General features: G+C 38.1%; 1 long non-coding RNA gene across 1 annotated transcript; it reads right to left on the reverse strand.

Moving 5' to 3' along the window:
- Window positions 1–493: 493 nt before the first annotated feature.
- On the reverse strand, window positions 494–17,068 carry LOC114457990 (uncharacterized). The gene is made up of 6 exons (XR_003672977.1): window positions 16,796–17,068; window positions 6,970–7,032; window positions 6,778–6,840; window positions 6,566–6,637; window positions 2,925–3,154; window positions 494–882 (listed from the first exon to the last, which is right to left on the reverse strand). It is a non-coding gene; the product is annotated as an uncharacterized LOC114457990 (long non-coding RNA).
- Between the last annotated feature and the right edge of the window lie 289 nt (window positions 17,069–17,357).

Here is a 17,357-nt window from a genome sequence, read left to right on the forward strand (position 1 = left end):
TTTGGTCATATTGTTGATGTAATGTGTTTATTGATTATTTTTATTTTTTGCTGACTTTAATGTTCTTATTGATTTTAAGCTGTTGAATGTTTCCTGTTGCACTTTTTGATCATGTAAAGCACATTGAGTTGCCTTGTGTATGAAATGCGCTATACAAATAAATTTGCCTCGCCTTGGTGCAAAAGACATGAGTGGGCTAGCCTGGAATCTATCTTAATCTCCTTGTATTTTTCATAAAGGTGATTAATCTGGAAGTGCTCACCAGACGATTGAGTTCTGGTGGCTGAGCGGAGCGGGACAAACACGCAAACCACTCAAACGATGAGCGGACCTGACGACAATAGCGTGACAAGCGTAGTTCTTTTTCCCTAAACAGAGCCACCAGATGAAAACATTGTGTAGTACGGTACAGACTTACAGTTTTAAAGCCTCTTTTTGTTGTTGTTTCAACAATATATACAGGTCTAATTGCATTGAATCTTGATTTTTCATTTTTAGCCTGATGATCTAGCCTGCAAGCGACTGCCAGCACCACTCTTTACTAACACACTGATCTAACTGTAGTCCTGGACCTCCATGGGCTTGTGGGGTGGCCTTGACCTGGGTGGCTTGCTGGGGTGTGTTGGGTGCCTCTGCGCGGGCGTGCGTCCCTTTCGGGTGCTCTCGTGGTCCCTGGGTGGTTTGGTGTTACTCTCCTGCCTCCTCCGTGCACGTCTGGGTGGCCCTTGGGGCTGGGGGCCTGCATGTTTCTCTGCCACTCTTTCCTCTTGCTCTCTGTCCCCTGTCTCGTCCTCCCCCCCTCCTCCGCCTTCGCCCTGCGCCTGCTCTCCCGTTGGGTTTGGCGTGGGAGTCTCCTGTCAGCCCGGGATGCTGGTGGGGGGGCTGTGGCCTTTGCTTGGGGGGCGGGCATCGGTAAAATCCAAACGATGCCCACATCGGCTGACCACGTGGGACCTATGTTACAAAAGAACATGAGTACCAGATAGTTTTCCTTAGATCCAGCCCATTCACACTTTGCCCACTTAAAGGGGACATATCATGCTAAATCCACTTTTTTAGCCCTTAAATGCATTTTGTTGTATATTTAGAGTGCTTAGAAGTACAGAAAAAATCAAATTAGTCTCTTCAGGTGCTCCGTAGATATCTTTATATTCTGTTTTGCTCATATTTTTCAATCTGTTTCGATTTTTCTATTCTCTATTACCGTGGCTCAGGTGGTAGAGGGTTGTCTTCTGATCGAGAGGTTGGGGGTTCGATCCCAGTACCTGACTATGTGTCGAAGTGTCCTTGGGCAAGACACTGAACCCTAAGTTGCTCCCAGTGGTTGACTAGCGCCTTGCATGGCAGTGCTGTCCCACTGCTGTGTGAATGTGAGAGTGATTGGGTGAATGAGCTGATATGTAAAAGCGCTTTGAGACTGCTTCAGTGTGGTGATAAAGCACTATATAAAATCTCGTCCATTTTACCATTTTTTTTTTTATTACGTTTTTTGAACTATTACATCACAGTATTTGCAGCGGAACTGCCAAATTAGTACATCAACTCCAGGTCCAACACTTCGAGCAATCCGCCATTTTTATTTCTCGCTTTTATTTTGTAGTCCAAGCTCAAGGATGCCGAAGTTATGAGAGGACGCTTCATTACAACGTCTACCAGCATCAGAACCTTTTCAAAGTGCCTGGTTGAGTTTTATTTTTTATAGAAATGTACCCACATCTGTGGGTAAGGTCATTTTTGTGCGCGCGAAGCACCGTCTTCAGACATTTGCATTTAAAGAGACCGCACCAAAACGAGTTGCTCTCAGAAGCACATTAGAAAAGGGGTAGAAAAGGGGCCTGTGGAGCTATAATAATGAGGAATTCAGACCCAAGCATTGCAGTTCCGCTTTATATAGACCACAACTGTATGATTTATATGTAAAAAAGAAGGATTTAAAACCATGATATGTCCCCTTTAAATCCCTCATGAAGCCCATGGAGTGTGCCTACATGGGCTTACTGTGTGAAACCCACATTACTAAATCAACATAAGTCCGATATATTGTTACCAAGTTCTTCTCCATGTCTAGTTTGCTCTTTCACATCCCTTATGGGGCACAGAGAGTCTGCCTACATGGGTTTACCATGTGGGGACTATATTTCTAAAGCAATATGGTTCCCAGTGAATGTTACCAAGTTACCAACTCAATTCCCACTCTGCCCACTTATAAACCCCATTTTATCAGGTTCATAAGGCATGTTAAGCATGCTACAGTTTGTACTATGAGTTAAAAATTAATTAAAAAAAACAGTCTGTTCTCCAATGTGCTGCACAAAATATGCACTCATGTTCAGCTTTTTCTATATATTCAAGGCGAAACCTAAAGTGCTATTCTGGGCACGTTCCTGTTTTCTGTTAAAAGTATTTTGTGAATTTTCAGGGACTGTCATTTTAATTGCACTTTGAGTATTTAAGAAATCCAGGGAAAACAAGTTTTTTTTTTTTTTTAAAGGGGCACATTTTATTGCACAGTTACTGTGCTGTTCCTTTTCACGATCACACAACTGTTTTATATTTAGTAGTTGAAGACACATTTTTGAATACTTTGTACGATTTTATGTTGAAAATGATATATACGGTAGATATCATCATCATATATATACTGTATATAGTGTCCCCAAGAAACACCAGAAGGGATTATTGCTCATCAAAAACATTTATTTGTAGTGTATGTTATAAACTATTTGTTTATTTTAATACCTTTAAATGGAAAAATCAGTAACACTGCTATTACACCCTCACACAATATGAATAAAAAAATATTAATGCAGGTGGTGCTTTACGAGCCAGGATAGCTTATTTCACTAATCTTTACGTATGCAAGTTCTTAAAAATAGATACAGTTCAATTGTGGATGGGAGATGAAGGAAGTTGTCTGTGTTCACCTTATCCTTCCAGTGGATGGCAGTCTCATCACATGGGTAAGGTCCTCGTTGTATGCATTGTGCTCTGCATGTTTGTACTGCTTGCACAGATGCATGTTTGAGATGGTCCTTTCCCCAAAAAGCTGAGGAAGCATGTACATCATGTGAGGCCGGCCACTAGGTGCAACTGCATTTCTGCTTCTCTGAATGATGTGGGTGTTCCACAGGTGAGCAATATGCTGAAGTTCTTTCTGAGAGGCACATAAACATAAAAAACACTCATTTTAAAATGACAAGACACTATCTGGATTTAGCTGAGCATATCGACAAATCTCTTACTATTCAAATAATACATGTTTTGCAACATTATGAACTCAGGAAAAAGGTCAGCTGACAATCTGAACAGATCGGGTTGGGCCATATCTCCTTGAGAATACCCAAATTTGGCAGATCTTGGAAACTAAGAAAGAATGAGTATGATTTTTACAAGAGTGGGAGACCATGTGGAAATACCAGGAGCTTGGGTGGGTGGGTGGGTGTTAGATGATGACACATACGGGCAGCCTTGCTTCTGTTAGACTACCCCAGTGGATTTTCATGTTTCTTGGACTCATTACACTGCTAAACATGCAGCCATTAATCAACAGCACACTCTTAACCATTAGCCTGAATGGTCCTGAATATATTTTTGGCTCTGGTAACATTTTTTGCAGAATGTATCACATCTGACAATTCATTAATATAACTAATAATTAAGAAATTAACCACAAGGCAAAGGTCACCTTAAAGTACACACATACACACATCAATGGTATTTAGACAGGTGAAAACCCATATGGAAAAGAAATAGAACATTTTTACCAAATGTTTATATTTTTATCTGAAACTTGTATGTTAAATGCATGAAAGTCTAAGCAAGTACAAGATCCCTAGTAAATATTCATAATGGGAAATGTATACAATTTTAGAACTTACAAGTACTTTATAAGACATTAACTCCACATACAAAATTCTTATTAGATATGTATAATATCAAAGTTATATGATTTTGGCAAACTAAAATCTTGCAAGTGATGTATAAAAACTTAACAAGACATACGTACAATGTGACATATATGAGAAATTAAAAAAAAAAATCTTTAAATTAAATTGAGATGGAACTCTTTTACAGTTCATGTAAAAGTTTTGCTAATGTTAGCACTTTCTCAATTCCTGTTTATAAAGTCACACTCTCTTCTCTCAAGTATTGAATATTTCTTAATTGATTTGAAGAAGAATATATGATGTGTACCTGTGTACCATGCAAGTACTGCAAGTAAGGCTTTAAATTTCAAGTAAAGTTAAAATAAAATAAATTAAACAAAAAATCCTCGCTGTCTTACTGTGGTAAGAATTTTATTTAGCACAAAATTTGCACGTTATATAACAAAAGTCACATTTATTTTGATAGTTCAAAAAGTGGAAGTGGATGTTTTTCTTTTTACAAAACCCAGCAAGCTGAAGTGCATTAAAAGATCACTGAAATAATTGATTGGCCCCTGTACCTCACTCTTTTTTTATTTCATATATAGCACAAACATAATTAGTTAGTTAGTATTACACTCAGATATGGGCTGTTACTTTACAGTTAAATAGGTTTTAGGGTTTTCTCACTGTAGTTACAGGTCAATTACTTTTTCCATTTCAACAACCTTGATGGCAGAATGTGTGAGGTTTTACACACATATATAGCAGTAATCCAGTATATCCTCCGTCCACAATGAGTGAAAAATATGAGTCTCGCTGTCTGTGATGTTGTCAGATTACAATGTCACATTAAGCCTTTAAACAATTACGTGATAATTTAGTGTACGTTCATTCATTTACAGTAGTATGTCTTTAGGAATTTACATACAATTGAGCTGGACTGTGAACATTGAATATACAAACATGGTCTAACAACATGAGTACTGTTTATGGCTTTGTGGAAGCCTGTGGGGAAGTGCACATTTGACGTGTAACTTAGTGGGGTTCTGATAAGAGAGCCTCTGGCTAACTTCTGCACTGTGCAATTACCATAGTTTCCTATGGCATACAGACACTGATCACCCATGTCAATGAAGTGTGGGACTCTAAAAATAGTCCCATCCTTCAAAAGTACAATAGAGTTGTTTCTTTGTTTTGCTTTGCTGTAGGTATGACCATGAACAACCTCTCCATTTACAAAAATCCTCTTGCAGTAATTCACTACAGAGTCAATGGGTGCAGGGCAGCTGGTTCAGAAACAGATATTATTCTTACATTTGGAGGACCAAGGGCAGTCACCTCATTGAACTTTGCAACTTTCTTTACATGGTGCTTTTCTGTTCTCATTTCACGACAGAAATCTTTAACTTCTGCTGGGGCATTTGTTAGAAACGTCTTTGTTAAACAGGGAAAAGCACGAGATAACAACACTCGTTTGCAGATTTGTTGTGGTACAGCTTGACTACTTTTTACTTGTTTCAGCAGGTATACTTTGAAATCTTCAAACATAAATGCTGAGTCGGCCCACAAAGGGCCAAAATGCACAACGCTTTGGCTTAAATGCAGAAGTGAATGAACATTAAATGTCATGTGCTCTTTCCCATACAGTGATTGCACACCTCCAACAAAATACACTAATGCATCATGGGCATGATTTATCTGTTCAGCATTTAATTCAGAACTCAACAAAATGCTTATGCCCTCCATCAATAATGCCCAGTAAGCATGATACTTCTGGGGAAGTAGACCTTTCAGAACTGGCAAGCTATAGTACAGAAGCCAGTGTTGCCATTCATGGGCTTTCCAGAATTTTCGATCAGTGAGAGATCTCAAAACTCGCGCAACACTTCCTGGAGGTTTTATTGACACAAGTCGTCTGTCTATAATTGCCGTTTGTGTGCCAATGTATCATGGCTCAGCATTGCTCTTTGTTTCAAACCACAATGTTGCCAATTGTCTGCACACGCCAGGCAAAACACAATGCATGTAGTCAGGGACCATGCCATTGATTAGATCAAACTCAGCTAAATCTACGATAGCAGATGAGCCTTTAATGCCCAAAATGTTCTTCTTTTCTCTTTCAGCATTTTGTCCAAATTCTACAGTGGTTTTATGATTTCTGTAGTTTGGTTTTTCCTCTCAGCATGTGTAAACCCTTGAATTTCCTTTTCCCTTCCTTATTTGATCTCCAGGTTGAAGGCAGACCCCACAGCCATATTCACCATTAAATTGTTTAAAATTTTGTACCAATGGCCTTGCTACTACATCACACACACAGCACAATGAATGCACCTTTGCACGCCTCCACGACTGATCACAAGGATGCTGCCACTCAAAGCCAGCTCGTGAAAGATTGTTACATTCCTCCACAAATGGTTTGAAAAAGCAGGTCATGTCTGTTCTGGATCCAAACCACATAAAAGTACATGCTTATCTCTAATATCAGGGGGTATCTCATTAACGCAACACAGTATTGGCCAAATACTGAATCTAGAGGACTGAAAGACACAGATATAGAAAGCACAACACAAGATCAGAGTCTACGTACAGTATCATGAAGTGCAGGAATAATGAGCACATCTGGTTATCTATTTTTTGACTTGTACGAATAATGACATACCAGATAATAGAATGAACTTAATTGTGTTTAATCTCACCTGTTCCAATGTGGAAAGGTCTGCTCTTTGCACTTCTGTTTGGCTGCCAGCGTCATCATTGCTCTGAGAGCTCTTTTGTGAACATGATGGACCATAGAGGAAGAACAAAAGTCCATTAGTCATCAAAAACATCAGAAAAAGAAGAGATAAGACTGTGAAGGTTGTGTAGTTTCAGAGACAGAAAAAGAGTAATGGTTGTAGTTTCGTCTCACCTGTGCTTCATTAAAAGTTTCTGCTCTCTGCTCTTCTGTTTGGCTGTCATCTTCATCACTATCCTTGGAAGAACACACATGCCCAATATTCATTTAAAAAAGAGACTAGAAGGGGAGCATTGAGTCTGGGACAGGAACAAGGCTTTAGAGACTGTAATTTGAGAGAGACAGAAAACAATACTCTTGTCTTACATGGCTTATTGTTGAAGTTTCTACTCTCAGCTCATTTGTTTTTCTGGCATCTTCATCACTTTCCTGAGGAGAAAACCCTTGTCAATAATAACAAAGAACGATAAAGAGACAGAAAGGAGTGATGAACATGGCACACAGAGAAAGATTCCGACCAGTAAGAGTGTCACCAGTTGACTTATTGTGAGTGTCTCTGCTCTATGTTTGCATGGCTGGCTGGCATCTTCATCATGTTCCTAGTAAGCACACACATGTCCATCATTCATTATAAAAGACTAGTGCAGTGCCCGTCGGAAGTATGTATTCATGTGGGAGCATAAGGGGTATATTTGCGGGTGCAAAATGTGGGTGCAATTTTCCTGGTTTAATTCTATGGGTCATGTGCATGACTTCACTTTTATATTTTTTTGTATGGTGTATTTTTCTGTATCGTATGTTTTTTGGAGCCATGTGTATTTGTGTATCTTTCTGTTGTCTTTTTGTGCATAAATGTTTGCTGTTACTTTTTTTTAATTTATTTATTTTTTTTAAATGTATGTTTTTTTGGAGTCATGTGTATTTTTGTATAATTATTGTTTTTGTTGCTATAGTAGTGTTATTCAGGAGTAATTTTGTGTATTTTTGTATAAACATTTAGTTTTGTGTATTTTGAGCCATTTTCATATTTTTGTTATATTTTTCTGTAAATGTATGTTTTTTTTAAGTCGAGTACAGTGCCCGTCAGAAGTATGCATTCATGTGGGAGCAAAAGGGGGTATATTTGCGGGTGCAAAATGTGGGTGCAATTTTCCTGGTTTAATGTCATCATTGTGTTTTTTTTTGTCTTTTTGTGCATTTTTTGGATAATTATTGTTTTTTGTTGCCATTGTAGTGTGATTCTGGAGTCATTTGGTGTATTTTTTGTCTAAATATTGTTTATTTTTTGTTTTGTTTTACTCGTTTAGTTTATTTTTATTATAAATACTGTGTGTGTCTCTCCATCCATCTCCTCCGTGTGTTTTCTCGCGCACGCGTCTTACACATAATCCGTCGCAGGTTGTTAAGAGAGACACAGAAGTACCACGAAAAATAAACGTTTTGCAACACCAACTCTCTAAACGGCTCTGTGTGAGTTCAGTATTTTCATCCCGGTGTAGTGCACGAACGTGCATCAGCCATGTGTGTGTGTTTACATTGTAGACGCTAGCATCTTTCTTAGCACATACAATAATATAAGAAAAACTCACCCTTGCGCAGAACAAACAATCATAGTGGAGCCGTGTTGTGGACCCATAATTATTATTATTATTATTATTATTACTTCAGCCACTGCTTGTTACAGAAAAACTTAACATTGATGCTAAAACATTTAGCAAACATATCTCGAGTCACTGTCAAGCTTTACTTCATACAAAACTACAGTACGCCAGTTAATTCAACTATTCATCAGCATGCATGGCTATGCTGTACAGAGAAAGTTGGTCACACCAGTGCCACCACTGGATAAGTTTGTGTAGAGCCCTGATGATAATATACAAAAAATAGTATTAGCGAAAATAATAATAATAATAATAATAATAATAATAATAATAATCTAGTAACAATAATATCATAAAAAAACAATAAAAAATATTAAATAATGATATGGTAATATGATGATAATATAGCAATGCTAATAATAAAATGAGAATACCAGTAACTATAATATAAAATATTAGTAATTAAAAAGGAGTTTAAAAATATAATGATCATTATAATAATGCCAATAACATTAATACAGTAGTACAATTATATAAAAATAATAATCAATCTCAATCAATCAATCAATCAATCTTTATTTGTATAGCGCCAAATCATAACCAATGGTATCTCAAGGCACTTTACAGTAGAGCAGTCTTAAGGACGGACTCTTCATTTTATGGATACACACATATGCATATATACGTATATACACATACATATGTATCCCACACCCAACATGAATTCATCATGGCGGCAAGGAAAACCTTCTGTTAAGCAGCAGGAACCTGTGTGGATCCCATTCCTATGATGAACAGCCATCCACGTTATGCTGTGTTGGGTGTGTGCAGAGGAAAGGGTGGAGACAGAGCCGCTGAGTCTCTGTAACTCCACACTGAGGATCCCACGGACCTGCAAGACAAAAGCCAGAAGGAGTACAGGAGCAAACACACAAGGGAGTAAGCAGACATAGAGGGAGTGTTTGAAAGAGGAATGGGACCCTCTCCGGTCCCTCTCTAACCTAAATGACCTCTCTCTTAACGCCCTCTCCAACCCCTCTCCAACCGAGCATGCCAGACCCCCCCCCCGGCAGTCTATGCCTATTGCATCTTAATTATGAGCTATGAGCTGGTTCCTAACTAAAAGCTTTATCAAAGAGGAATGTTTTGAGCCTAACCTTAAAGGTAGAGAGGGTGTCTGCCCCCCGAACCGTGGTTGGTAGATGGTTCCAGAGAAGTGGGGCCTGATAACTGAAAGCTCTTCCTCCTATACTACTTTTAGAGATGAATGGAACAACGAGTAGACCCAGCATTTTGAGAGCGTAGTGTTCTGGGGGGATTGTATGGCACTACAAGCTCCTTGAGATAGACTGGTGCCTGTCCATTTAGGGCTTTATAAGTGAGAAGAAGAATCTTGAATTCTATTCTATATTTTATGGGAAGCCAATGCAGAGAGGCTAATACAGGAGTAATGTGATCTCTTCTCCTAGTTTTAGTCAGTACACGTGCTGCAGCATTTTGAACCAGCTGAAGTGTCTTAAGCGACTTGCTCGGGCAGCCTGCTAAAAGAGAATTACAATAATCCAGTCTAGAGGTAACAAAAGCATGGACTAGTTTTTCGGCGTCGCCCTGAGACAGGATAGATCTGATTTTAGCAATGTTACGGAGATGAAAGAAGGCAGTTCTTGAAGTTTGTTTTATGTGAGAGTTGAAGGATAAGTCCTGATCAAATAGAACCCCAAGGTTTCTAACAGTTGTGCTTTGTGCCAGAGTAATGCCATCTAGGGCAGTTAGGCTAGCATAGGTTTCTCTAAGGTGTCGCGGGCCCAGTACAATGACCTCAGTCTTGTCTGAGTTGAGAAGAAGAAAATTTTGGTCCATCCAGGCCCTAATGTCCTTTAGACAGGCCTCAAGTTTAGATAGCTGATTTGTCTCACCTGACTTCATTGATACATACAGTTGGGTATCATCAGCATAGCAGTGGAAGTTAACAGAGTATTTTCTCATAACATTACCAAGGGGGATCATATAGATACAGAAGAGGATTGGACCTAGCACAGAGCCCTGAGGAACCCCGTAGCTTACTTTAGTGTACACAGAAGACTTATTATTCACGTGTACAAACTGGTACCTATCAGATAGGTAGGACTTAAAACCAGTTTAGGGCAGTCCCTGTGATTCCAAGTAATTTCTCTAATCTCTCTAGTAGAATATAGTGATCTATAGTGTCAAAAGCTGCACTAAGATCTAATAAACCAGCACTGAGAGTCGTCCTTCATCTGAAGCCCAGAGTAGATCATTAGTTTACTTTAACTAAAGCAGTCTCTGTGCTGTGTTGAGCTCTAAAGCCTGACTGGAAAGTCCTCGAACAGGCTGTTGTTTTGAAGAATATCACAGAGCTGAGCTGCCACAACTTTCTCAAGAATCTTTGAAATAAAAGGAAGATTAGATATAGGCCTGTAGTTTGCTAAAGTGCTGGAATCAAGAGTAGGTTTTTTGAGAAGGGGTTTGATTACAGCTACTTTAAAGGACTGTGGCACGTAGCCTATTGATAGAGATATATTTATTGTCTCCAACAAAGATGGGCAGACTAGGGAATAACTTCTTTAAACAGCTTAGTTGGGGATCGGATCTGAAAGGCAGGTCGATGGTTTGGAGGATGAAATAATAGAGTTAAGTTCCTGAAGTCCTATATGTGTGAAACAGTTTAGGTTAGGCCTATTTACATTTAATGGTACAGCAGGCCCAGGTGAAGGCAGGGAGTGGCTAATTTTTATCTCTATCTTGTGAATTTTATCGTTAAAAAATGTCATAAAGTCCTCACAGCTGAGGGCTAGAGGAATCATGGGCTCAATAGAGCTCTGACTTTGTGTTAGCCTGGCTACAGTGCTGAAAAGGTACCTCGGATTATTTTTATTTCTTTCTTCAATTAGTGAGGAATAGTATGTAGATCGACTATGTCGTAAGGCTGTCATGTATTTACTATGGCTTTCTTGCCAAAGTATTCGTGACTCCTCTGTTTTATTGGAGCGCCACATTCTCTCTAATTTACGGGTTGTTTGTTTGAGTGTGTGAGTTTCAGAGCTAAACCACGGAGCTTTCCTCTGACGTTTAATAGTTTTTTCCCTCAATGGGGCAATTGAGTCCAAGGTGGATTTTAGTAGACTAGCAGAGCTATCGACAAGCAGATCCAGTTGAGAGGGGTTATAATTAATATCATAGTTATTATTGGATGTGCACTGAGTTTAAGGCAGCAGGAATGCCTCTTTAAATTTAGCCACAGCACTGTTGGATAGATTTCTACTTGTAACTATTTTATTGCACAGTGCGAGATCCTCTAGGATAATGTTAAAAGATATTAAAAAAGTGATCTGATAGCAGAGGATTTTCAGGGTAGACTTTTAGTTCATTAATATCAAGGCCATATGTTAGAACAAGATCAAGAGTATGATTTAAACGATGAGTAGCTTCATTAATAGTTTGAAAAAAGCCAACTGAGTCTATTAGGGACATAAAGGCTGAGCTCAGGCTATCACTATCTTTGTCCACATGGATATTAAAATCTCCTACTATCAGTATTTTATCAGAACTGAGGACTAAGTTTGATATAAACTCAGAGAATTCTGATAGAAATTCAGAATAAGGGCCTGGAGGACGGTAAATTATCGCAAATAAGACTGGCTGGCAGGTTTTTGATTCGATATGAGATAAATTTAGAACCAGGCTTTCAAAGGAAGTGTAACTGGCTTTGGTTTAGGATAGATTAGGAGAGAGGAATGATAAATAGCTGCTACACCACCTCCACGGCCTATGTCTCGTGGCATATGAGTATTTAAATGACTGGGAGGAGTGGCTTCATTTAAACTAACATATTCATCTTGATACAGCCATGTTTCAGTTAAACAGAATAAATCAAGGTTATTTTCTGAGATAAGGTCATTTACTAGTAGAGATTTGGATCTCAGTGATCTAATATTTAATAGAGCACATCTAATGGTTTTATGTTTTGGTGTTTCTAGATTTGAGATTTTAATTTTTTTCAGATTTTTATAATTGATAGCTCTTTTATTTGATTTTATGTTAAAATCATTGTGAAATATGGGTCGGGGGACTGACACCGTCTCCATAAAATAATATTCATCACCATCACAACAGTTGTCATGGCGATGAACACAGCTATCCTGATAGCAATGGGAGGGAAACTGTCCTAAGGCAAGCGCAGAGGGGCGTGGAGGACTCCCCCTCTGTAACATGGTCTCATTCATGAGATGTCATAACAGTGACTGTGCCATGTTTTCTGATAGTAGAGATGCTCCCTCCAAAGTAGGATGGATTCCATCTCTTCCTATCAGGTTCGGTTTTCCCCAGAAGGATCTCCAATTATCAATGAAGCCCACCTCGTTTTCTGGACACCACCTCGATAGCCAGCGGTTAAATGACATGCGGCTATACATGTCATCACTGGTCAGATTTGGTAAGGGACCAGAGAAAATTACGGAGTCCGACATTGTTTTAGCATAAGCACAAACTGATTCAATGTTCACTTTGGTTGCTTCCGACTGACGACGTCGGGATGGCAATAACAAAATAGCAAAGAGAATCCAGTAACTGTAATACAATAATAAACATAAAATAATAAGGTAATAGCAATATTAATAATAATACAATGAGAATACCAGTAACTATAAGATAAAATAAAAAAGAATAATTTAAGAATAACAATAACAATACAGTAATAGTACAATTAGATAAAGACATAATATTAATAGTGAAAGTAGTAATAGTAATGGTTATAAAAAATCATAGAAATAACATATAATGAGAATCCAGTAACTATAATAAAATAATAAATATTAAAATATTAAAATAAAACAGCGTGTGCGATTTCCCCGGTTTTTCATGGGATATGAACATGATAAATGTGTTTGTTGTTGTTGTTTTTTGGTGTATTTTTCTGTAATGTATGTTTTTTGGAGTCAATATGTGAATTTGTGTATCTTTCTGTTTTAGTATATTTAAATAAATAAATACGTATGTGTTTGAGACGCTGATAACCAAACTCCATAGACATTGTAGCGCCAATCAGAAAAACAACCAAACTGCACAAAACAAAATGTAAAGCTCCAAACTACATGAGTGAGTAAGTAAATTAAAGTATTATGTACAATTCGGGTGTCTTTTTTTAAAAAACAAAAAAAAAATTTTACCTTCGAACCGAGTGGTCAGAGCTTAGCTTCCATGCACGGTGTTATAGTTTAAGTGGCGACCATTTTAACTGGCGACCGACTTCCGGTAGTGTGGCTTGTTGCCACAGCAATGGCAGATGTGTTCAAAAAGGACCAGGGTGCATAGCTGCCCGCGTTGATGCCGGGTAGCTTTTATTTACGTTGTACAACTGTTTTGAAGCGTTAATATGTGATTGTGTTTGCAGCTCTGTGTGCGGACGCGTTACATGTAGAAAACCGGACTTCTCGGTGCAAAGTGGACTCACCACGGCTGTTGTAAACAGGAAGTTACGTGTCTCGCACGTCTTCATCCCTATGTGTTCTTACATATTCTTCAGTCTGTGTAATATGATGAAACAATAAAACAATAAACACGTATATGATCTGTGTCATACAAATAAATAAACAAACTGCTGAATTGCTTCCACTGGGGATCGATCCTTCGTCAATGAGAAAAAAAATCAAATCACGTTCGCTGCATTAACCGTTCGGCCATTAATCTACTTGCAATTCACTGTTCTAATCTTTACATACCGTTTATATTGGAGGTCGCAGAGGAATTGCACTATTTCCATGTTAACTTGTGACCGTGTTTACCTGAATTTACACACAGGGAAGATATCTCCATCATTGTTTTTGTTCACAAATCACTCTAAGAATATTTTTCAAACAATCTGTGGAGCCAAACTTCAGCGCGGTGCCTTCATAGTCCAGAACTATGACTTTGTTTCGGTTCAGATAAACTGGCAACCTACTTCCGAACATAGACATTATATATATATATATATATATATATATATATATAATGTCTATGCTTCCAAAGGTCGCAACATACCACAGGTTACATCTGGGTCACAGGTATTGTATAGAAAATAATAACACAAAAGACTGTTTACTGTCACTGTGGAGTGAATAACACGTACATCTCACTAAACATGATTATTAGATGTAATAATAAAGTACATAATTACGTGAAATAATGTTTTTAACAAAAATAAGAATTTGATACACACACATTACAGTAGTAAAACATAAAGTTGTATAAATAATAACAATAATACAGATATTTACTCCAATGAAAGGTGTCAGGTTACAGTGATGAATTGTAAAGCTCGATCGCTACAGGCAGGAATGATTAGCGCAACAACATAAAGGATTCAGATTCTGTATGTTGCAACCATCAGAAGTAAGCTGGCAGTTGATCTGGACCGAAACAAATGCTTCGTTCTTGACCATAAAGGCAGCACACTGCACATTGCCTCCACAGATTGTTTGAGACTGGTTGTTAGTCATTTCTGAACCAATAAAAAAATGTCATGGGGTCTGCTTCTCCGTGTGTAAAATTAGGTAAAACGAGGTCACAACTTAACATGGAATCACTGTTTCCTCTGCGACCGACAATATATGGTAAGTTGACAGTAGGACCATGTCAAAATATCTGACTCAGTAGTCGAGTGTTAAATGCTGCCCTCTATGGATTTTGTTTTCTCAATGACGCTGGATCGATTCCGAGTGGAAGAAACCTGAAGTTTTATTGAGACAAATTGTACTCATGCTCATTGTTTTATTGCTTCTTCACATTATACAGATTGTTAATTTTGGAACGTACAATAACATATCTGCATGATGTTCAAGTGTGTTTATTTTGTTTTTTGCAGCAGGCTAATCCCACCACGATGCTCTACAGATTGCCACAGGAAATCATTCCTACCAGTGGCGATCGAACTTTATAATTTACCACTGTAACCTGACACCTTTGATTGTAGTAAATATCTGTATGATTGTTATTAATTATTCTACTTCATGTTTGACTACTGTAATGTGTATGTATCAAATCCTTATTTTTGTTAAAAACTTTATTTCACGTAATTATGTACTTTATTATTACATCTAATTAGGGCTGGGCGATATATCGAATATACTCGATATATCGCAGCTTGTAGTCTGTGCGGTGTTGAAAATGACCATACCGTTAAACTCGCGGACTTTTTTTTTTTTTTATAATTATTTTTTTTTTTCTTCTCTTGTCCTGTCCAGCATCGAAGATTACTTAGGTTATTTTATTTTTTATGCTTGTTTGTAGATTAACTTTTATGTTTAGGTATTGTCTTTGAAGCCATAGGATTGTAAAATTAAAAAACTAAAGGAGGGTCCCTTTCTATAAATACATACACTTTCTTTTCCACCATTTGATTTCCTATTATGCAGCTATTTTTTATTTTACTGATTTTGAAATGACCTGTGACATCCTGCATAAAAGTGTATTATATATATATTTTTAAATATCTTAGTGGCATTATGCACAAAAGGTGCACTTAAATTTAGTGTTGTTTGAAATGTCATCTTAATGACAACATGCACAAAAGGGCACTATTTGTTTTTAAAATATTGTAGTGGCATTATGTACAAAAAGTGCACTTTAATTTTGTGTTTTGAAATGCCATGTGAGTTGCATCCTGCACTAATGTCTTGTTTTGAAATGTCTCTGTGACAATTTTGCACAGAACGTGCACTTTCTGTTGACAATTTTATGTTTGAGCCACTCACTGTTTAATAAATACAGTTATGTCAACTTTGACTTAGTTGTGATATCCCTTTTTTGCATGAAAGTTTAAAATTGGCATATATTAATGCAGTATGATCAAGAATGTTTTAATGTAGACATATAGAATCATCATACTGGTGTGATTTTGTGCATCAAAGTGTTAATTCAAGGGTAATGCAAAATATCGAGATATATATCGTGTATCGTGACATGGCCTAAAAATATTGCGGTATTTATAAAAGGCCATATCGCCCAGCCCTACATCTAATAATCATGTTTAGTGAGATGTACGTGTTATTCACTCCACAGTGACAGTAAACAGTCTTTTATGTTATTATTTTCTATACAATACCCGTGACCCAGATGTAACTTGTGGTATGTTGCAACCTTTGGAAGCATAGACATATATATATATATATATATAATGTCTATGTTCGGAAGTAGGTCGCCAGTTAATCTGAACCGAAACAAAGTCATAATTCTGGACTATGAAGACACCGCGCTGAAGTTTGGCTAAACAGATTGTTTGAAAAATATTCTTAGAGTGATTTGTGAACAAAAACAATGATGGAGCCACCCGGCATAAACGCGGGCAGCTATGCACCCTGGTCCTTTTTGAACACATCTGCCATTGCTGTGGCAACAAGCCACGCTACCGGAAGTCGGTCGCCAGTTAAAATGGTCGCCACTTAAACTATAACACCGGCATGACACAGAATCCGCAGTTTTCCAGATGGAGAATTGAACAGGTTGAGGTCAATATCGACTCTAGTGAAACAGCGCGTTATTGAACAACAGTTATATGGTTTAAACAATGGGAAACGTGTCTGCAGAAGACTCACCAGTGGCTGATGGTTTCAAAGTATCTATTCAGAGAGCTCCCGTGTTTGAGAAGCTAACAATAGCATGGCACAGGAGGAAGTGGAGTCTGCCGTGGCTCACACACACGAACATCAGTGACTAACATCAGGCCCAATAAGTGAGACATAAGAGCTTTGCTAGTTTATCATTACAAACACGGCTGCTCAGACGTTCCTCTCCGGTATAAAACTATCTTCTTCTCTCTCACTCGTGTTTACAGTCCGTGTCTGCTTGGCTGTGTGCACACGTGACTCTTGCTCGTGTGAGGAAATAGATAAAGATGGTGCGCTAGCGCCCCCTCACACCCTGAGGTCAAAAGTTGAATAGGTTTCATTTCGGGGCCATCCAGAAGTAAAATAAAATTAAAATAAACATTTTGAAATTACCAAATGACTCCAAAATAACAGATACACGCACTCGGGGTATTTGGAACCCGTCGAGCGAGTTTCAGGTCGAGCTGGCACCGCGTCTGGGAGATATTTGCTCCATCCACACACACACATCAACACACACACACAGACCTCCCTTGAATTAATAGATATA

This window comes from Gouania willdenowi, chromosome 24, assembly GCF_900634775.1.
Source record: "Gouania willdenowi chromosome 24, fGouWil2.1, whole genome shotgun sequence".
Lineage (NCBI taxonomy): Eukaryota > Metazoa > Chordata > Actinopteri > Blenniiformes > Gobiesocidae > Gouania > Gouania willdenowi.